The 23,298-nt window shown below is 43.6% G+C and overlaps 1 protein-coding gene across 7 annotated transcripts in view; it reads left to right on the plus strand.

Moving 5' to 3' along the window:
• The window catches only part of SLC8A3 (solute carrier family 8 member A3), a 297,810-nt gene that overhangs the window by 57,750 nt on the left and 216,762 nt on the right, over positions 1-23,298 (plus strand). The gene's annotated exons all lie outside the window — the stretch shown is intronic.

Genomic DNA, 23,298 nt, shown 5'->3' on the forward strand with positions numbered 1-23,298 from the left:
CCACACACTGTACCCTCTGAATATAATATTGCCACACACTGTACCCCTGAATATAATACTGCCACACACTGTACCCCTGAATATAATACTGCCACACACTGTACCCCTGAATATAATACTACCACACACTTTACCTCTGAATATAATACTGCCACACACTGTACCCCTGAATATAATACTGCCACACACTGTAACCTCAGAATATAATACTACCACACACTGTACGCTCTAAATATCCCTCTGAATACAATACCGTGATGTATTGTGGCTAATGAAAACCGTACTACCCCAGAAATTCCTTATACTCTGTGCCCCTCATATATAGTAATAATGCCCCATCCTGTGCCCGCACATATAACTATGACCTATCCTGTTCCTCCTCATAATAATAATGCCCTCTGTCCTGTGCCCCTACCATATAATTCCCCCCCCCTGTGCTGTGCCCCTCACTTATAATGTCCCTGCAATGTTCCCCTCACATATAATGCCCCCGTCCTGCTCCCTCAGGGGGCATTTTAAGTAAGGGGCACATAATAGGGTGCATTATAAGTAAGGGGCACATAACAGGGCATTATAAGTCGAAGCACATTATATGTTGCTCAAGGCAGGGGGGCATTATAAGTGAGGGGCCCAAGACAGGGGGGAATTGTCCCGCTGCCCCCCCCCCCCCCCCTGGATCCGCCACTGGGTCTGCGGGACACTGCTGGACCTCCATGTGTCGATGATCTAATTATTATTATGGCTTCATTTACATGTACAGAACCAATAAAAGGCACTGTAGAGGTACAATAGGGCAAAAAAGGATTTAGTCAGACACCAATTGTGCAAGTTCTCCCACTTAAAAAGATGAGAGGCCGGTAATTTTCATCATAGGTATACCTCAACAATGACAGACAGAATGAGAAAAAAATCCATTAAATCACATTGTCTGATTTTTGAAGAATTTATTTGCAAATTATGGTGGAAAATAAGTATTTGGTCAATAACAAAAGTTCATCTCAATACTTTGTTATATACCCTTTGTTGGCAATGACAGAGGGGAAACATTTTCTGTAAGTCTTCACAAGGTTTTCATACACTGTTGCTGGTATTTTGGCCCATTCCTCCATGCAGATCTCCTCTAGAGCAGTGATGTTTTAGGGCTGTCGCTGGGCAACACAGACTTTAAACTCCCTCCAAAGGTTTTCTATGGGGTTAAGATCTGGAGACTGGCTAAGCCACTCCTTCGTTGCCCGGGCGGTGTATTTGGGATCATTGTCATGCTGAAAGACCCAGTCATGTTTCATCTTCAATGCCCTTGCTGATGGAAGGAGGTTTTCACTTAAAATCTCTTGATACATGGCCCCATTCATTCTTTCCTTTACACGGAACAGTCGTCCTGGTCCCTTTGCTGAAAAACAGCCCCAAAGCATGAGGTTTCCATCCCCATGCTTCGCAGTAGGTATGATGTTCTTTGGATGCAACTCAGCATTCTTTCTGCTCCAAACACGACGAGTTGAGTTTTTACCAAAAAGTTCTACTTTGGTTTCATCTGACCATATGACATTCTCCCAATCCTCTTCTGGATTGTCCAAATGCTCTCTAGCAAACTTCAGACAGGCCCAGACATGTACTGGTTTAAGCAGGGGGACACGTCTGGCACTGCATTATTTGAGTCCCTGGCTGCGTAGTGTGTTACTGATAGTAACCTTTGTTACTTTGGTCCCAGCTCTCTGCAGGGCATTCACTTGGTCCCCCTGTGTGCTTCTGGGATTTTTTCTCACCGTTCTTGTGATCATTTTGACACCACGGGGTGAGATCTTGCGTGGAGCCCCAGATCGAGGGAGATTATCAATGGTCTTATATGTCTTCTATTTTCCAATAATTGCTCCCATTGTTGATTTCTTCACACCCAGCTGCTTGCCTATTGCAGATTCCGTCTTCCCAGCCTGGTGCAGGTCTACAATTTTGTTTCTGGTGTCCTTCGACATCTCTTTGGTCTTGGCCATAGTGGAGTTTGGAGTGTGACTGTCTGAGGTTGTGGACAGGCGTCTTTTATACTCATAACAAGTCCAAACAGGAGCCATTAATACAGGTAACGAGTGGAGGACAGAGGAGACTCTTAAAGAAGAAGTTACAGGTCTGTGAGAGACAGAAATCTTGCTTGTTTGTAGGTGACCAAATACTTATTTTCCAACATCAAATACATTCTTTAAAAATCAAACAATGTGATTTTATGGATTTTTTTTTCTCATTATGTCTCTCATAGTTAAGGTATACCTATGATGAAAATTACAGGCCTCTCTGACTAAGTACTTTTTGCTGCACTGTACGTGGGGCCTTACTGTGCTCCCATATGACTCCAAACTCATTTGGAATCAAAGAGGAAAGAATGATGTCATGCTTCAAGTAAAAGCCGACATACCTTTGTAACTCGCTGTGAAAAGAATGTCTTTTTTTTGTTTTTCGAGATCTGCCACGTACATTACTTTGTGAATTAATATGTGCAATGTGTAAGCAGCCGCTGTCCATCATCTGAACAGTCTTGTCTCCAGCAGCTTGCGCTCTTATTGAGGCCTTGTGTTTCCTGCTAATAGGTACAATTTTGTGCTTAGAGCTGAGCTTGTTGGGCAACTGTTTACAGATCTAGCAGTAAGTAAGCTCCGACAAACACGAACCAGTCGACCAAAATGAGTTTTTAATCCCTCTCTGTTTACTCTCTTTTTACTTGGCACACTCATTTGGAGAAGCAAATCACTGCCTCTGTGTTTGTATGACAAGTGACTGTGATCTAGAGAGAGGCGTACGATAACTGGTGTATCCTATCACTTTTTATTGTCATTTTTTGGTATTTGTATTAAGTATTAAAATGTATATTGTAAATGGGCTCCATGCACCTCCTCACACATCTCTTCAAGGGGAAATTTTGCTATACAGTGGTCCCTCAACATACGATGGTAATCCGTTCCAAATGGACCATCGTTTGTTGAAACCATTGAGGGATCCGTGCAATGTAAAATATAGGACAGTGGTCTACAACCTGCGGACCTCCCAGATGTTGCAAAACTACAACACCCAGCATGCCCGGACAGCCAACGGCTGTCCGGGCATGCTGGGAGTTGTAGTTTTGCAACATCTGGAGGTCCGCAGGTTGAAGACCACTGGTATTGGAGGTTATACTCGCGTGTCCCCGCCGCTCTGGACCGTCACCGCTAGTCACCGCTGCCCTGGATGTCGCCTTCCATCGCTGTCGCCGCATCCCCAGGGTGTCCCCGATGCTTCCCTCTACTTCCCTGACATCCTCGCTCTCCATCGCCTCCATCACGTCGCTTCACACGCAGCTCCTATTGGATGACGGGACGGCGCGTGCAGCGACGTGATGACGACGATAGAGAGCGCCGATGATGCAGGGGATCCCGTAGAGGACGCGCCGGAGCCCCGAGGACAGGTAAGTGATCGTCAGCGGACCACACGGGGCACCGTAAATGGCTATCCGGAGGCAGCTGAAGCAGTGCCAGATAGCCGTTTATGCGATGGCCCTGACATACAAAAGCCTCGTATGTTGATGCTGCCTCTAGAGACCATCGTATGTTGAAAGGATCGTATGTCTGGGCCATCGAAGGTGGGGGGGTCACTGTATAAGCATATATGTGTATATATATATATATATATATATAGAGAGAGAGAGAGAGAGAGATGTGTGTGTGTGTGTGTGTATATATATATATATATATATATATATATATATATATATACACATACACACATATATCTATATATGTGTGTGTGTGTATGTATATCTCTCTCTCTCTCTCTCTCTATATCTATATATATATATATATATATATATATATATATATATATATATATATAATGTTTGTTTTTATATAGCATTTTATTCCATATTTCACCATAGATCTGTATTGACTTTTACTGCGTAACACAATATGACAACACACTGCGGGTAATCTGCAAATGTGTTATTTTATGTCACATCTTGTCATTTACACACAATTTTGTTTATTTCCTTCTGATTTCCATGAAGGAAGTCTCCGTATGTTCAGCAAGAACACGAGATTCCTGAATGCTTTCTTCCGATAAAAAGATCACTTACATCCAAGTATGTCAGAAGAGATAAGGTCATGCTTCTTTTGCTCTTGTATTCCTCTAACAAGAGTGCTTTTGACATACATGCTGCAAATCTAGTAGACAAATATTTTGAGAACGAGCCTGTGAACTTTTCAATTTAGAACCCCAAAGGACAAAAGAATATCTTAACCCGTGGGTTTCATTGAACAGTCTAAGCCTCATTTATGTAAACTTACATCCATGGCAAAAAATCATGTCTGTGCTTTTATTTTCTGACCTGTGCCAACAAAATGAATGTCCATTACCAATAATAAAATGAATAAGAAATTCAGTAGTTATTAGTAGAGATGAGCGAACTTACAGTAAATTCGATTCGTCACAAACTTCTCGGCTCGGCGGTTGCTGACTTTTCCTGCATAAATGAGTTCAGCTTTCAGGTGCTCCCGTGGGCTGGAAAAGGTGGATACAGTCCTAGGAGACTCTTTCCTAGGACTGTATCCACCTTTTCCAGCCCAACAGAGCACCGGAAAGCTGAACTAATTTATGTAGGAAAACTCAGCAACCGCCGAGCTGAGAAGTTCGTGACGAATCGAATTTACTGTAAGTTCGCTCATCTCTAGTTATTAGTTGTTTGCAGACAAAATTGCTTTTGGAATTATTAAAGTTTGTCATTTCAGTTGATAATTTAATTTAAAGGGGTTGTCCAGCCTTATAAAATTGGTGGCCTATTTTCAGGATATGAGAATGAGGCTAGGTTCACATTTGTGTCACCGCTCCATTCGGGGGCTCCATCGTAGATTCTGTTTATTCTGCAGGATTTGACCAATATAAAAATACAACAGGCAGTTTTTTATTTTTATTTTGCTTTTGTTTCCAGTCAAATTCTGCCAAACAGATGCCAGACAGAAATCAGACAAACCCTTGAAGTCACAGCAATGCAGGCATGAGTGCTTGTAAATTTTGAAGAAGCTGTAACACTTTACATGAGCACCAATGCCCCTTCAAGCAGCTGATTGGCAGGGGTGGTGCTTGTTGTAATCCCTCTGATAAAAAATTGGCGCCCTATGCTGCGGAGAAGCTTTTTGAGGCATTTTAATAAGGATGAAAAATTAATTTAAAGGGAATATGTCAGCTCTAGATCATGCTCAGAGCTCAAGTGTTAAGGAAGCTGGGCTGCGCTGCTGCATCCTCACCTCCTCCCTCCCCCATCTCTTCTTGATTGATGTACAGGGCTTGGCTTACAGCACTGAGCTGTGCACATCAATTGCTCAAAGCAGGGAGGGGTGGGGGAGGAAGGGGGCATGCATGATGCGGCTCAGCAATGCCTCCTTGACACTTGAGCTCTGAGCATGATTTAGCGCTGACATATTCCTTTTAAGGTCATCTCTCTTTGTTGGGGTGTTACTGTAGGCAATCAATGAGCTTGGGCCACTTTGATTCTCCAATTTAAAGAAGAAAAAGACACGCTTTGTGGTAGCCCTTGGGGGGGTGTATGGTAGTGGTGGTATGGTATCCGTATATGAGGGGTTAACCCTATAGTTCATGACGCCAGGCTGCGGGCTGTTATGCTGAGGCTATGCTCCGGCCTATCGCCGCCCTTCCCAGTAACGATAGGTGCATGAAATGACTGAAGGTCCACAAGGAGATTGAACTTGAACAACTTTACTTAAGTGCTTGCGATACATCCAAGGCACAGTAACAGTCTCGTGCAAACAGTCCTCAGGTTGCTTAGTGACTGACAGTTGTTGCGGACCTTGAGCTATTTATACAGTCTCTGAATTTAGGGTAGATATTTGCAGATCCATCCGGATTTAGGGGTATTATTAGGTTCGGTGATGCTGCAGAGTGTCTGGGAATTGATACACCCTATATTTTGAATGATCCGGCCGTTGCCGCAAGGCTCGGTACAGGTCCTTCTAGTTTGACAGCCCAGGAACAAGAGTGAGATGGGTAGGGGGCGGGCTGAATCCGATTGGTCCGAACATCTGTCATTCACCATTACAGAGAGTAATGGGATTGCTTACGTCACAGGGCCTGCAAAGGTCCTTAAGCAGAATACCATAGAGTTTACCTAGTCACGTGACCCGCAGGTCCTGCAACGCTATGGAACAGGTAATTAACCATTTATTTACATATATATTACCCTATTTACATTAACCTTAAATAAATTACTGGTCTATGAGCTGGAATAGAGGCGACAAGGGGTAAACTACATCACAGGGATCCCTATGTCCTAGGGACTCTGGCTATGGGGACCCACAGATACATAGGTACCGTATAGGATGTGGTACCGGGACACCACACTTGTACCCTTATAACACTGATTTGTATTAAAGGGGTACTATAAAGGGGGTACTATGTCTAGGAGCGGAGTATCCCTTTAAGTCAAAGTGATCATTGGTATACCCTCTATGAACCAGAACAAAGAGCCTATAGGAGGGAGAGGTAGTCATAGTCCAGACATGTATTGTTTACATGTTCGTTCATTCATTAATATATTGTTTACGCCACTGCTGTTGGGTTCTATATTATTTGGTCAGTGTGGTAAATAGAGAGAGTGCAGAGTCTGCAGTGGCAACTTTGTCTTTAGGCTACTCGGCCCAATTAAGAAAGATCAGTTTTTATTATTATTTCCTCCTCACAAAATTGTGGGGTGCCGATAGGTTACTGTGGTAGCTCTGCTTATAAAGTCTGCCTCATACAGGCTGTATCAGCAGAACGCTCATCTAACTAAAAGTCAATCTTTATAAAAGTCAGACTAATTGGAATAAAATTCTATATTATAAAACAGAAAACACTAAATATAGAAAAAAAAGCACACATAGATTTCCTGAATCATATACGTCATATATACTTACAGCAGACATAAACAGAATGCCCATAATTGAGTCACAAGAGGTTGTGTAAGCATCATGGTAAATGGAAGATATTAACAGCACTTACGACCAGTGTGATCTACTGGCCACAGATGGCTGTATTAATGGCCAGCATCCTCGTAAACTCAAGTGGACTCTCTTAACTCACCGATTGTGTTCTTTGTAGCCTTTTAATGGATCTTGACTGCAAGGTATGTATGCGCATTAGCAGGGCTGGACTGAGACCTAAAATAGGCCTGGGCATATTAGACTTTGCAGCCCATTTTTTTTGGGTGGGGATCGCAGCAGACCCCCATTATAATAAAATAGGCTGCATAGTCTAAAATCACTAAGTTAAAACGGCTCTCCAGCTGTTGCAAAGCTGCAGGCATGATGGGAGTTGTAAATTTGTAGCAGCTAGAGAGCCACAGATTGGGGCACAGTTTTACCCATCATCACTGCAGAAATTAAAGTGTCTACAGCTCTGATGGGACAGTCAGACAGAATACACAATGATATAGGGGGAGATTTATCAAACTGTCCAGAGGAAAACCTGATTGGTTGCTATGGGCAACTTTTCCTCTGGACAGGTTCTGATAAATCTTCCCCATAATGACTCACAGGAGACGTCTTCTCTGTTGTCTTTCCTTTTCTTCTTAATCTGGTCCAGATGCCATGTCTTCTTCCAGCTATATCTTCCTCTGCAGGGTCTGATGCCCAGACATTATTGGGTACTGTCAGCAGATCCTCATCCCCTGTATGACACCAGTAATCATTATAACCCTGCCAGACATCATTCCTTCTAAAAATAATACTGCCAAACATCATTCCCCTTAAAAATCCTACTGCCAGACACTGTTTCTTCTGTTTGCAGCAGCCAAAGCCATTGGCGGTAAGACTGCATGGACATATGCCATCTCTATTGCTGCAGTCTGGCGGAATTCGGCCAGCAGAATGGACATCCACCAAAAGAAGGTGTTCGTTCTTTAGGTGGATGTCCATTTGGCCAGTGTAATTCCGCTGAACAGTGCAACAGAATCCAATTGAAAACAATGTGGATGGGCCCTTAGTCCCCCAGACCCCTTAGTCCTCTTCAAGACCCATCTTTTCCCTCCTCCTTCAGACGCCTAAGTCCTCCTCGAGACTTCTCTGCCCCCCCCCCAGACCCCTTAGTCATCCTCCTTCACACTTTTGTGCCCCTCCCCTGACCCCTCCATCCCCTTCCCTCCCACAGACCCCTCAGTCATCCTCCTTCACACTTCTCCCCCTGACCCTTCTGTCCCCCCAGACCTCTCAGTCATCTTCCTTCCAACTTTTGTGCCCACCAGGCCGCTCTGTCCCCTTCCCCCCCCCCCCGACTCCTCAGTTATTGTCCCCTTCCCCCCCCCCAGACTCCTCCTTCACACTTTCTTCCTTCGCAGACCCCTCTTCGCCCTTCTTCCCCTCCACCAGACCCCTCTGTACCCTTCTCCTTCCTTCACCAGTCATCCATCTTCTAACTTTTGTGCCCCTTCTTCCCCTTCTCCTCCCTTCCACCAGACCCCTTTGCCCCCTCCCTTTCAGACCCCACAGTCATCCTTCTTTCAACTTTTGTGCCCCCCCCCCAGACCACTCAGTATGTGTGTATGTACACACACACACATATATATATATATATATATATATATATATATGTATTTTTTTTTTAAACTAAGAACAAAATAAAACATAAAAAGGTCCAAAAAATAAAAAAGTTCCCCTCCCCCAAAGAGCATGAAATTCATACTACCTGCATGACCCATACATGTTTTACATGGGCATAGGGTGCCCTTGCATTAACGCATTCGTGACATGCAGGACTTAAATTACACCCAAAAAATAATCATTCCTGACCTCCAGTTTTAGTTTCTTCCTTTCCGGTCCTGTCCGCTTTTGCGCTTTTTATTAAATATTTTCTGTACCTGGTGATTGTCACTCATCTAAAAAGTCTGTGTCTAAAGCTAAGGGAGGCAATACATTTAAAGCTTCAATAGGGCCTTTGTTACCGATGCTATAGAGACGACATACATTGTACACATATTTGGCATTGTTATGAATTGCACAACTAGAGAATTAAATATTAAATAAATGAACAGCATATAAATAAAAAGTATGGAAAAATCTGATTTTTATATTTGACAATTTTCCCTTTAAAAAAAAAAAACAACTACCACCATATGATTTGATGTCTGCTCAATTTTAAGTAATTAGATATTTTTCTTCTGCCATGTATAAATGAATGGATACATTTCATACATGGTGTTCTAATCTAAGGGTAGGTGTGGACTTATTTTTTATTTTATTTTATTTTATTTTTTTATTGGTGGTTTGCTTACAACTCTTAGAATATCAATGAATAGTCTGCAAATATACTTACCATTGTTACTGGATCAAGAACTGGAAAATGTGAGAATTAATTCCGGTGGGGTAGATTTTTTTTTTTTTTTTTTATACTTTGTTAAAACTGCCTCATCTGATGACTGATTCTCTATGGAATGGTTTTGTACCAAATGATTGGTATATTCCTAGAATGATAAACAAATGGGGCCTTGTCACTAGGATGGAGCACTGCAGCCCCATTGGCTTTTGCAATTTTTCTGTTTGTCAGTATGGCAGCTCAGCTTAGTATGATTCCCTCTCAACTATGGACACCTCTTGATCCAATCTTAGCAATTTTGCAGTTGAACATGGATGAAAAGTGTGCTTTTTGTTAAATGTACCGTAGAAAACAGGTCTGTCAGACATCAGTTACATCCTGGTTTCAGAAAGATTTTTACTCTAAATTGTGGTCCGGGAAATATATGTCACAATAGCACTACAATTCAGGTAGAAGACAGACATGGTCGCACATCTACAATCTTGCACAATGATCTAATTGCTTCTCAGCATAATTTCAAAAACTAACAGGTTGTTACGTTTTGATCAAAAAGTACAAAGCCCACTCGCCACGTCAAGGCCACCTATTTAGAGTGGGTCCCTAACGTCCCTAGCATAAAATGGCGTAGCACCGGGCGGCGACCACCACCGCCGCGACACCAGTGCCCAGAGGGGGAACAACCCACTGGCAGAGCGGCCCCAATGCCACTCAAACCAGTCCATTGGTCGCACCTCCCCGCAGACACGGCGCCACGACAGCAACAGATGCTGCACAGCACCACACCAGTGTGAACAGGGTGCTACAGCTCACTTACCATGCTCTCCCAGCACTACAATTCAGATGCACAAACACCACAGGCAACAGCTGAGGGGACAAGACATCATTTTTTCACTGAAAAGTATACACAATTTTTAACCAATGCATATTACAAATATACATATAATGTTATTATCTACATTATATTGGTTTAGTATTTTCTGTCGGTTCATGTTTACAACAGTGCAGTAAAACCTTTACTAACTTGGAGCATTAAAAAAATCTTACACAATAGATGAAAACCAGAACTAGACCTGCACCAAAATTGGCAACAAAATCTACACCTAATTTACGCAAATTTTGGTGCAAATTTCTTGGCTGTTACAGTGTAATATTAATGTCATGTCTAAGCCTGGCTTTACTTTAACATTTTTTATGTAAAGGTAGAATAATTGTGGCGGCAGTATGAGATACATCAGTTTTACTAGTTAGAACATTGACCTAAAAGAATAGAATAATAATGAAAGTTCCATGATTATTGCACAGTTCCTCACTCTTCACTGAGGGAATTGCAGTCGTCCATAGGTGGCATCACAGTAATACAGTGGTCCCTCAACATACGATAATCCGTTCCAAATGGACCATCGTTTGTTGAAACCATCATATGTTCAGGGATCCGTGCAATGTAAAGCTGTCCGGGCATGCTGGGAGTTGTAGTTTTGCAACATTTGGAGGTCCGCAGGTTGAAGACCACTGAGAGGCCATCGTATGTTGAAATGATGGTATGTCGGGGCCATCGTAGGTCGGGGGGTCATTGTAGACAGGCGGTGGTCTTCTAACAAGCACATTAATGTCAGTGGTGTTGTAGTATCTCTGTATCTGATGTTGTGATTAGGCCGCTCTAATCCGCTTCCTGTTTTGTTCCTTTTAAATGAATCCAGTCCCCTCCGTTAAGCTTCAAATGTGATCTCCCCCTGGAGAAACGTACTTGACATTTCCTGAACCTCGTAAGAACACCCTACGGATTAATGTGACACTGCTTAGAAACAAGACAGTTGTACAACAGCTGAGTAGACTTAACGTCTGTGAATACGCAGGATCCTCTTGAATGTGTTTCAACACTACAGTGTAGTAAATAATCAGATTTCTGTAGACCGCGCGCAACTCGTGCCATCTCCTCTTGTCGGCACATTAGAAGAACTGATTTTTAATACATTTTCTGGTCTTATAACTCCGTCCTCCCAGGTTTTAAATCACATTACAAATTACATCACTAACCATTATCTTGATGACTCTATTTTAATCTCCAAAACGTCTCTGTTTGGGCTGTTCAATGAAGCAATGCAATGAGTATTTTGGATACTGGCATTTCTACAATGAGCTGTCTCATTCTGGAGAGGGAGCATTTGCTGAATTATGCTTCCGTATTACAATGGGTTGACAGTAAGGAATATAGATGAGCAGATCTTTAAAAATGCTCTTCCGCATTGATTTTCCAAAAATCTAATCTGTTTGACTTTCTGTTCTTGAACCTTACCAGAAATATAAAATTCCTCTGTATACATTTTTTGATGTTGTTTATTCTACACGTCCAGTTCACTTGTCCTGGGCGGTCTGTATGTTGTTTTTTTTTTTTTTCTTCTTTCTTTTCTTTTAACATTATCAATTAAATTCTTCCTTTTCCATATTTTTTACACATAATCAAAACATGATGTGAACATAGCCTTTAACTTTAAGTATTTGTAATATTTAAATGGGTATTCCAGGCCAAAACTTTTTTTTATATATCAACTGGCTCCGGAAAGTTTAACAGATTTGTAAATTACTTCTATTAAAAAATCTGAATCCTTCCAATAGTTATTAGCTTCTGAAGTTGAGTTGCTGTTTTCTGTCTAACTGCTTTCTGATGACTCACGTCCCGGGAGCTGTGCAGCTCCTATGGGGATATTTTCCCATCATGCACAGCTCCCGGGACGTGACATCATCATTGAGCAGTTAGACAGAAAACTTCAGAAGCTAATAACTATTGGAAGGATTAAGATTTTTTAATAGAAGTAATTTACAAATCTGTTTAACTTTCCGGAGCCAGTTGATATATATAAAAAATGTTTTTGCCTGGAATACCCCTTTAACTTCAAGGGAAGGATCATATCGGAATAGATAATTGTATTAAGATCCCCCATCAGCCATTAAAGCATCTGTGAAAATGGGGGGAAAAAAAATAAAAATTCTTCCTAAATGAGCTTTTAGTGTTAAAGTGGTTGCCCCCACAGTTCCCTGTCTACATATCCTAATAGGACATACAATTGTCATACAGAGGGGGCTGCCGAACTATAAACAAGGGGGAAGCCCATGAGATGTTGTCATGTGATACTGGGCTCCCCAAGAGTGGTTGCCATGTAGTGCTACATTTATGCATCTGGCTGCATCTTTTCCCAGAAACATGAATTGCCCTCCTATTAAATGTTTATCTATAGTAAGACAGTTCCTTTAATGTATTCTTTTGGGATGGTATGAATAAAGCTAACTGTAAGGCGCACAGGATGATCAGCGCTTTTTGGTATTAGAGCGGTTATAATTTGTTCCCCCAACAAATTATAACATATATGTGATGTATTAAACTGTGACAACATCCTGCGCTATCCTTCTAAATCCTATAAAATTTTAATAGGTACTGTATTTTTCGCCCTATAGGACGCACCGGCATTTAAGACGCACCCAATTTTAAAGGTGCAAAATCTAGAAAAAAAAAGATTCTGAACCCAACAGTTATCTTCAACCTGCGGACCTCCAGATGTTGCAAAACTACGGCTCCCAGCATGCCCGGACAGCCGTTGGCTGTCCGGGCATGCTGGGAGTTGTAGTTTTGCAACATCTGGAGGTCCGTAGGTTGAAGACCACTGGATTGGAGGTAATACTCACGTGTCCCTGCCGCTCCGGACCCGTCACCGCTGCCCTGGATGTCACTCCATCGCTGTCGCCGCGTCCCCAGGGTGTCCCCGACGCTCCGGACGTCTTCTTCCCCGGGATCCACGATCTCCGTCGCCGTCATCACGTCGCTACGCACGCCGGTCCTATTGGATGACGGGACAGCGCGTGCGATGACGTGATGACATCGAAGGAGAGGGCCGGCCATGCAGGGGATCCCGGCACAGAGCAGACACCACCGAGGCAGGTAAAGTCCCTCCCGGTGTCCTGTAAGCTGTTCGGGACGCCGCGGCGGTCCCCAACAGTTCAACTGAACAGCCGGGTTAGTGTCACTTTCGCTACCGACGCGGCGGTCAGCTTTGATAGCCGCGTCTGAAGGGTTAATACAGGGCATCACCGCGATCGGTGATGTCCTGTATTAGCCGCGGGTCCCGGCCGTTGATGGCCGTAGGGACCGCCGCGATAGGGGTGTATTCGCCGTATAAGACGCACCAACTATTCCCCCCCAGTTTTGGGGAAGAAAAAGTGCGTCTTATACGGCAAAAAACACAGTAACTGTTATCACTTTAGAAGATGGGGGTCACACATTGTTGCACAGTAATACTTAGAAATAATCTGCGTCCATTACCTTAATGGGTGGCTATATAATACATAATTACACCAAATCATCAGAGATTTTAATGCAGACAATCCAACGCAACATCCTTATATCCAAAGGTAATATGGATACAGGCTGTCCGTCAAGAACTTGTCATCACTTTCATGCTGCCTGAACCACGATTCATCAGGAGAGTCCCTCGTAGCGTCTTCCCTTTCCACCATTGTTGGTTGATAGATCCTTCCATGTTTGGGTACGAGGAAGGATCTGTCAATCAAGGCCATAGGGGCAGGGTGAAGCCACTAACGACCACTTGGATGACTTGTGGTTCAGCCAACATGAAAGTGATGTCCTTTGGATACTTCCATCATAAAGGAACTATATACATTGTAGTCATACAGCAGTATACCCCAACTTGTGGCTCTCTAGCTGTGGCAACACTACATGATGAGAGCTGCAGTTTTGCTATAGCTGGAGAGGCACAAGTTGGAAAATGTTGCCCTACAGCAGAGGTTCACAATTAGTTATTTTTTTACCTTTTTGAGCCTCATCCAACTAAAGATTGGTGGAGAGACATTTTAAATGTGAAGATAGAAGACATTATAAAATTGCAAACATTTGGCTGATGAATATTTTAATGTGAAATCACACAAGGATTACACATCAAAATACCATATTTTTCGCCGTATAAGACGCACTTTTTCTTTTTTTTTCTTTTTCGTTTTGGGGGTGGGGGGGGGGGGAAGTTGGTGCGTCTTATACGGCAAATACACATTAAACCCTGTCCTATCAAGGCGGTCCATACGGCCATCAACGGCCGGGACCCGCGGCTAATACAGGACATCACCGATCGTGGTGATGCCCTGTATTAACCCTTCAGACGCGGCGATCAAAGCTGACCGCCGCATCTGAAGTGAAAGTGACACTAACCCGGCTGCTCAGTCGGGCTGTTCGGGACCGCCGTGGTGAAATCGCGGCGTCCAGAACAGCTTACAGGACACCGGGAGGGACCTTACCTGCCTCCTCGGTGTCTGCTCCGTGCCGGGATCCCCTGCATGGCCGGAGCTCTTCTTCGTCGTCATCACGTCTTCGCGCACGCCGTCCCGTCATCCAATAGGAGCGGCGTGCGTAGCGACGTGATGGCGGCGACTGAGAGCGAGGATACACGGCAGCAGAGACGTTCTGGAGCGATGGGGACACGGCGATGGAGGGCGACATCCAGGGCAGCGGTGATGGGTCGGGAGCGGCGGGGACACGTGAGTATCACCTCCTATACCAGTGGTCTTCAACCTAAGGACCTCCAGATGTTGCAAAACTACAACTCCCAGCATGCCCGGACAGCCAACGGCTGTCCGGGCATGCTGGGAGTTGTAGTTTTGCAAAATCTGGAGGTCCGCAGGTTGAAGGTTCAGAATCTTTTTTTTTCTCGATTTTCATTCTTTAAAATTGGGTGCGTCTTATATGCCGTAACGTCTTATATGGCGAAAAATACGGTATGTGTAATACTTTCTGCGATATGGATCGTATTATACTGTACATTTTCCAGACACAAAACTCGACTTGACGAAACCTCCTTTGTTAAATGACTTTAACAGTGCAAACTGTCCGTGAGTACCTGGCAGTAACAAGCACTTCATGATTTGGTTCTCCACACACAAATGACCTTGTAGAAAGCACACAGCATTTTAGACTTTGATGAATGAGCTTTTTAAAGTTGAACTGACAGATAGGTACACTAAGAGTACAGAGATGCACTTGGTGTTGTTTAACTGTTACCTGTCTACAAGGATTTTATTTCCCCTATATTTCTTGCTATGTGGAAATCGTACCAGTGTGCAGGAGCGGACTGACAACACTCGGGGCCCCTGGACCAAAAAAAAAAAAAGCAAGGGCCCCTGCTAGGCTCTGCAGCTCGTCAATCTTCTGCCACGACCCTATTCCACCCAAATCCATCACACAATAAACTAAAATGTATATATGTAAGAAGCACTTTAACGTAGGTAAATTTCCATGACCAATAATACTGGTATACAAGGAGTAAATATATACCACCACACAATAACTGGATAATACCGCCATACTGTACTGAATAATACCACTATACACAGACCAGTATACTATAAAGAAACTGTATACAATATAAGTGATTATATACAGGACCATATGGCGGTAGATAACTGCTGTACACAGGTATAGGCAGAGTTACCCACCCACCCTCTTCCCCATGATATAGGCAGAGTTACCCCCCCCCTTTCCCCATAGGTATAGGCAGAGTTACCCCCCCTCCCCCTTTCCCCATAGGTATAGGCAGAGTTACCCCCCCCTCTTCCCCATAGGTATAGGCAGAGTTACCCCCCCCTCTTCCCCATAGGTATAGGCAGAGTTAGCCCCCTCTTCTTCATAGGTTTAGGCAGAGTTACCCCCCCCCCTTCCCCATAGGTATAGGTAGAGTTACCCCCCCCCCCACCTTTCCCATAGGTATAGGCAGAGTTACCGCCCCCCCTTCCCTATCGGTATAGGCAGAGTTAAAAAAAAATATATATATAAAATTATGTCCACCTGATATCCCACGCAGCGATCTCTTCAGCAACAGGGGCCCGCGTCTTCTCCCCTCCGCAGTACAGGCACCCATGAGTGACGTAATCGGCACCTGTACTGTGTGCTGTGTGGGTGCGGAAGTCACATCTCCTCTGTGTAAGCTGCAGATGCGGCTCAGAGGGGACGCCTTCTCCTGTATGTGCATGTATCGCACATACCAGAGAAGGCAGCGCTGTCTGCTGGGGATCTGGGACAAGTGTCCTGGATCCTCAGCAGTGGCGGCGGGCCCTTAACCCGGCCGGTCCCTTAACCCGGCCGGACGATGTCCGATCGGACCGGCCGGTCAGTCCGCCCCTTCCAGTGTCTAATTTTATTTTGGCTGTGCATTACTGTGCTTGACAGATCAGTGTGCATAGGCTATCCACATAAACCAATAAAGCGTACTTGCCATATCACAGAAAAAATAATGCTTCTTTATGTTACTCACTAGTTCATACATATGCTTTAGATGTCTTTTTTTATGTGTCTAGCTCCTGTATTTGGCTCACAAATCTAGTCCGTTCTTCTGCTCACTCATTCTGACATCCACTGCTTTGGAAGGGGCATGTCTAAGGCAAGCACTGAGCCCGCCCTCTTTCACTATGTATTCACATTCTCCATGAGTCTGCTGTGCGGTGTCTATTCATCAATAAACTGCAGGCTGCTCTGTAACAACTAGAGATGAGCGAACTTACAGTAAATTCGATTCGTCACGAACTTCTCGGCTCGGCAGTTGATGACTTTTCCTGCATAAATTAGTTCAGCTTTCAGGTGCTCCCATGGGCTGGAAAAGGTGGATACAGTCCTAGGAGACTCTTTCCTAGGACTGTATCCACCTTTTCCAGCCCACCGGAGCACCGAAAAGCTGAACTAATTTATGCAGGAAAAGTCAGCAACCGCCGAGAAGTTCGTGACGAATCGAATTTACTGTAAGTTCGCTCATCTCTAGTAACCACATTCCCTAAGCTCCCTCCTGTCCTGACTATCAGACTCCTGTCTGATCATAGGAAGGAGTGCTAGTCCCGCTCTCAATTCCTGGACTTTGTCCCAGCCTGTGCTTCAACTGGGAAAAATATTATGCTGGAAAAAGGGCCCCCAAATTTTTTAGTTTTCCCCATACATTTTATGCTAAAATTAGTGATGTCATTACAAAGTGCAATTGGTTATGCAAGAACCAAGCCCTCATATGAGTCTGTGGATAGAAATATAAAGCATTATTGCTCCTTGAAGGTGAGGAAGAAAAAATAAAGACGCAAAAAGAAAATGTCCTAAAGGCCAAATAGGCTGTGTCCTTAAGGAGTTAAACAGTTAAGTTTTAAGTCTTAAAGGGTTACTCCGGTGGAAAACAATTTCTTTTAAATCAACTAGTGCCAGAAAGTTATACAGATCTGTAAATTACTTCTATTAAAAAATCCTAATCCTTCCAGTACTTAGCAGCTGCTGTATACTACAGAGAAAGTTATTTTCTTTTTGAATTTCTGTTCTGTCTGTCCACAGTGCTTGCTGCTGACACTTCTGTCCATTTCAGGAACTGTCCAGAGCAGGAGAAAATTCCCATAGCAAACCTAACCTGCTCTGGATAGTTCCTGACATGGACAGAGGTGTCAGCAGAGAGCACTGCTCTCAAAAAGAAAATTAAAATTTCTCTGTAGTATACAGCAGCTGATAAGTACTGGGCGGGTTAAGATTTTTTAATAGAAGTAATTTACAAATCTGTTTAACTTTCTGGAACCAGTTGATTTAAAATAAATTGTTTTCCACCGGAGTACCCCTTTAAGGCTTGAACATGTTTCTGTAAAACGTAGATTTGTGTAGGGCTCTAGTCAGGCGGATGTCTTATCATGAATACCATTTCTGAAGCAAAGACTTAGCCTTTTTTCCAGCCACACATTACAATACATTACAGCAGTGTTTCCCAACCTTTTTCGGCTCGGGGGAACCCCGTGGGAATTTTGTTTTTGTGGGGCACCCCTATCGAGGTTGATGAGCAAAAAAAAAAAAGGAAAAACTGTACTGTGTCCAGAGCAGCATATGTTTGCTATGGGGCTTTTCTCCTACTCTGGACAGTTCTTAAAATGGACAGAGATGTCAGCAGAGAGCACTGTGTTCCAAAATGAAAATAATTTCCTCTGTAGTATTCAGCAGCTAATAAGTACTGGAAGGATTAAGATTTTTTAAAAGAAGTAATTTACAAATCTGTATAACTTTCTGGCACCAGTTGATTTAAAAAAAATAAAAAATAAATAAAAAAGTTTTCCACCGGAATACCCCTTTTAAATACTGACTATTTTAGAGGAATCCAGAAGTCTGCACTAAGTATAGGTTTCAGGCCGTTATTTCTAAATGAATTTACCTCCATAATAATCCAACAAAGATTGTTAAGACTGCAGTTAGTATTATGTGTCTTATTTACCTTCTCTACGTGCCATGTAAAGAGCAGAAGGCACATAAAATGGTAGGAAGCTGAGGAGTTACGTTCCGATCAGCTCTGAGAAGCACAAAGCAGAAGATTTTTGGAAGCCACAAAATAGATTTCGGTGCTGAAGCAGTTATGTCGTCTGTCCATGGTGCTGAATACAATCAAAGATGATTTCTGAAAAGCAGTTTCCATTTGTGTTTGCACATTTTGTAAATGCTCTGTATTGGTAAACGTTACCTTTTAATATATTTTTGATGGCACACACTGTTTTCTCTCAGGAAAGAAATTTCTATTCTGCAAGTGTCACTATCTAATCTGGTTTCATCCTGTGAATTAGGGATTTTAAAAGACATATTGAGGGTTCCACCTCCCTCTCTCTAGTATAATTCCCGTATCCCAATTTTTTTTATCTCTTTGATATTTCTTATGTTAGTGTTATGCACCAATAAGGCCATATTGTTAGTTGTGACAATTTTGATGTACTTTATTGTAAGGGCATTATCTATCATATAAATACCAAGATATAGTGATGTGCATTTAAAGGGGTACTCCACCCCTAGACATATTATCTGATCACTGGGGACCCCCGCAATATAGCACGCAGCACCCACCCGTTACTGCTTCGTAAGCGCTGGAGGGTCTGGCTCCCGGACACAGGGACGGAAGATCGTGACGTCACAACACCGTCCCCGTGTGATGTCATGCCCCGCCCCCTCCATGCAGGTCTATGGGAGGGGGCATGACAGCCGCCATGCCCCCTCCTATAGACTTGCATTGAGGGGGTGGGGCGTGACATCACACGGGGACGGTGTTGTGACGTCACGATCTTCCGTCCCTGTGTCCGGGAGCCAGACCCTCCAGCGCTTACGAAGCAGTAACAGGTGGGTGCTGCGTGCTATATATAAGCGTTGGCTGTCCGGGAATGCTGGGAGTTGTAGTTTTGCAACATCTGGAGGTCTGCAGGTTGAAGACCACTGGTATAGGAAGTTATACTCACGTGTCCTTGCTGCTCCGAACCAGTCACCGCTGCCCGGGATGTCGCCTTCCATCGCTGTCGCCGCGTCCCCGGGGTGTCCCCGACGCTCCGGCAAGGCCTCTTCTTCCCCGGCATCCTCGCTCTCCGTCGCCGCCATCACGTCGCTACGCACGCCGCTCCTATTGGATGACGGGATGACGTGCGCAGCAACGTGATGATGACGACTATGGAGAGCGCCGACGATGCAGGGGATCCCGAAGAGGACGCGCTGAGCCCCAAGGACAGGTAAGTGATCGTCAGCAAACCACACGGGGCACCGTATACGGCTATCCGGTGGCAGCTGAAGCAGTCTGTGCTGCCGGATAGCCGTTTATGCGATGGCCCCAACATACAAAAGCATCGTATGTTGATGCTGCCTCTGAGAGACCATCGTATGTTGAAATGATCGTATGTCGGGGCCATCGTAGGTCAGGGGTTCACTGTAATAGAAAATAACCTGGATCCTTTTTGGAGCTTTAAACATTGGTCATCAGGGCTTTCTTTTCTTTTATGTGTCAAATAAATGTCTATCTGCAGAACTAGGCCTGACTCTCCCTGCTGAGAGCTCCGGCCCCCAGCTTCTTAGACGTAGTCTTCTCAGCAGTGACTGTATGCTCAGCCATTTAACTATTCATATCTTAACAAGATTTGGTAAAATGAAAGCTGAGCTCTGATTGGTTACGCATCACTCCAGTTCTTGTCTTGGTCAAATGTACAAATCTTGGGCAATGTGAATACAATGTAGATAAAATAGAAGAAGCGACACTTAAAGGGTTACTCTGCCCCCTAGACATCCTTTGGATAGGGGATAAGGTGTCTGCGGCACTACAGACATCCGGTGCTCGGAGCGAACTTCGCTCTGTGCCGGATGACTGGCGATTCGGGGTGGAGGCTGGTGATGTCACGGCCACGTCCCGCTCCTGACGTCACCACCATGCCCCCTCAATGCAAGTCTATGGGAGGCCATCACGCCCCCTCCAATAGACCTGCATTGAGGGGGCATGGCCTTGATGTCACAAACAGGTTGCGGCCGTGATGTCACGAGCCTCCGGTGCTGAACCCGATGCTCTAAACGAACGTTGGGTGTAGCGTGGAGATCGCGGGGGTCCCCAGTGGCAGGACCCCCATGATCAGACCTCTTATCCCCTATCCTTTGGATAGCAGATAAGATGTCTGGGGCGGAGTACCCCTTTAATGTGCAGGATTACACAGTACACGTATAGAATATTATCTATACCATCATATTGCCTATACAAGAGAAACATGCCTCCTAATTTACTATAGATAGGAACTAGAGATGAGCGAACTTACAGTAAATTCGATTCGTCACGAACGTCTCGGCTCGGCAGTTGATCGCTTTTCCTGCATAAATTAGTTCAGCTTTCAGGTGCTCCCGTGGGCTGGAAAAGGTGGATACAGTCCTAGGAGACTCTTTCCTAGGAATGTATCCACCTTTTCCAGCCCACCGGAGCACCTGAAGGCTGAACTAATTTATGCAGGAAAAGTCATCAACTGCCGAGCCGAGAAGTTCGTGACGAATCGAATTTACTGTAAATTCGCTCATCTCTAATAGGAACCTTTTAGAGAGCAGAATTGACTGGACTGTGGGCAGGTATGCATACAATTAGGACAAATTGATTTACAGAATGTAGGAGCATTGTTTTTTGGTTTTTCTTATGTGAACACAAAATGGTCCTGGCTACCTGCCAGCTGCTGGGCTATTGAATAGGAAATTGAATCCCTCTAGACTCATTCAGTAGACATTGGCTGAAATGTACAGTATAAGAGTAAACAGGCTTTAAAATGACATTAATAAACCTTAATTTTCCTTTACAATCATACAGAGCAATTACTAGTTTGCATATCATCTTATTATTAAGTAATTGACATAAATGAATAGTGTTTTTTGTTTTTGTTTTGTTTGGTTCTTACCATTTTCAAAGGTGAATAGGCAAAGGTTTAAAGGGGTATTCCAGGCAAAACCTTTTTTTTTTTGTATATATCAACTGGCTCCGGAAAGTTAAACAGATTTGTAAATTACTTCTATTAAAAAAATCTTAATCCTTCCAATAGTTATTAGCTTCTGAAGTTTTCTGTCTAACTGCTCAATGATGATGTCACGTCCCGGGAGCTGTGCATGATGGGAGAATATCCCTTGCATGATGGGAAAATATCCCCATAGGAGCTGGACAGCTCCCGAGACGCGAGTCATCAGAAAGCAGTTAGACAGAAAACAGCAACTCAACTTCAGAAGCTAATAACTATTGGAAGGATTAAGATTTTTTAATAGAAGTAATTTACAAATCTGTTTAACTTTGCGGAGCCAGTTGATATATAAAAAAAAGTTTTTGCCTGGAATACCCCTTTAACCCCTTAAGGACACAGGACGTAAATGTACGTCCTGGTGCGGTGGTACTTAACGCACCAGGACGTACATTTACGTCCTGTGCATAACTGCGGGCATCGGAGCGATGCCCGTGTCATGCGCGGCTGATCCCAGCTGCTGATCGCAGCCAGGGACCCGCCGGCAATGGCCGACGCCCGCGATCTCGCGGGCGTCCGCCATTAACCCCTCAGGTGCCGGGATCAATACAGATCCCGGCATCTGCGGCAGTGCGCGATTTCAATGAATGATCGGATCGCCTGCAGCGCTGCTGCGGGGATCCGATCATTCAGAACGCCGCACGGAGGTCCCCTCACCTTCCTCCTTCCGGCTCCCGGCGTCTTCTGCTCTGGTCTGAGATTGAGCAGACCAGAGCAGAAGATAGCCGATAACACTGATCTGTTCTATGTCCTATACATAGAACAGATCAGTATTAGCAATCATGGTATTGCTATGAATAGTCCCCTATGGGGGACTATTCAAGTGTAAAAAAAAATGTAAAAAAATGTAAAAGTAAAAAAAAAGTGAAAAATCCCCTCCCCCAATAAAAAAGTAAAACGTCAGTTTTTTCCTATTTTACCCCCAAAAAGCGTAAAAAATTAATTTTATAGACATATTTGGTATCGCCGAGTGCGTAAATGTCCGAACTATTAAAATAAAATGTTAATGATCCCGTACGGTGAACGGCGTGAACGAAAAAAAAAAAGTCCAAAATTGCTACTTTTTTAATACATTTTATTTAAAAAAATTATAAAAAATGTATTAAAAGTTTTTTATATGTAAATGTTGTATCAAAAAAAAGTACAGATTATGGCGCAAAAAATGAGCCCTCATACCGCCGGTTTTACGGAAAAATTTAAAAGTTAGGGGTCATCAAAATAAAGGGATTATAAACGTAATAATTTGGTTAAGTTTGTGATTTTTTTAAGCACAACAATAATAGAAAAGTATGTAATAATGGGTATCATTTTAATCGTATTGACCCTCAGAATAAAGAACACATGTAATTTTTACCATAAATTGTACGGCGTGAAAACGAAACCTTCCAAAATTAGCAAAATTGCGTTTTTCTTTTTAATTTCCCCACAAAAATAGTGTTTTTTGGTTGCGCCATACATTTTATGGTATAATGAGTTATGTCATTACAAAGGACAACTGGTCGTGCAAAAAACAAGCCCTCATACTAGTCTGTGGATGAAAATATAAAAGAGTTATGATTTTTAGAAGGCATGGAGGAAAAAATGAAAACGTAAAATGGGCTGAGTCCTTAAGGGGTTAAACACTGTGATTTTCCTGGAGACAGG

Source organism: Hyla sarda, chromosome 11, assembly GCF_029499605.1.
Source record: "Hyla sarda isolate aHylSar1 chromosome 11, aHylSar1.hap1, whole genome shotgun sequence".
NCBI classification, from domain to species: Eukaryota; Metazoa; Chordata; class Amphibia; order Anura; family Hylidae; genus Hyla; species Hyla sarda.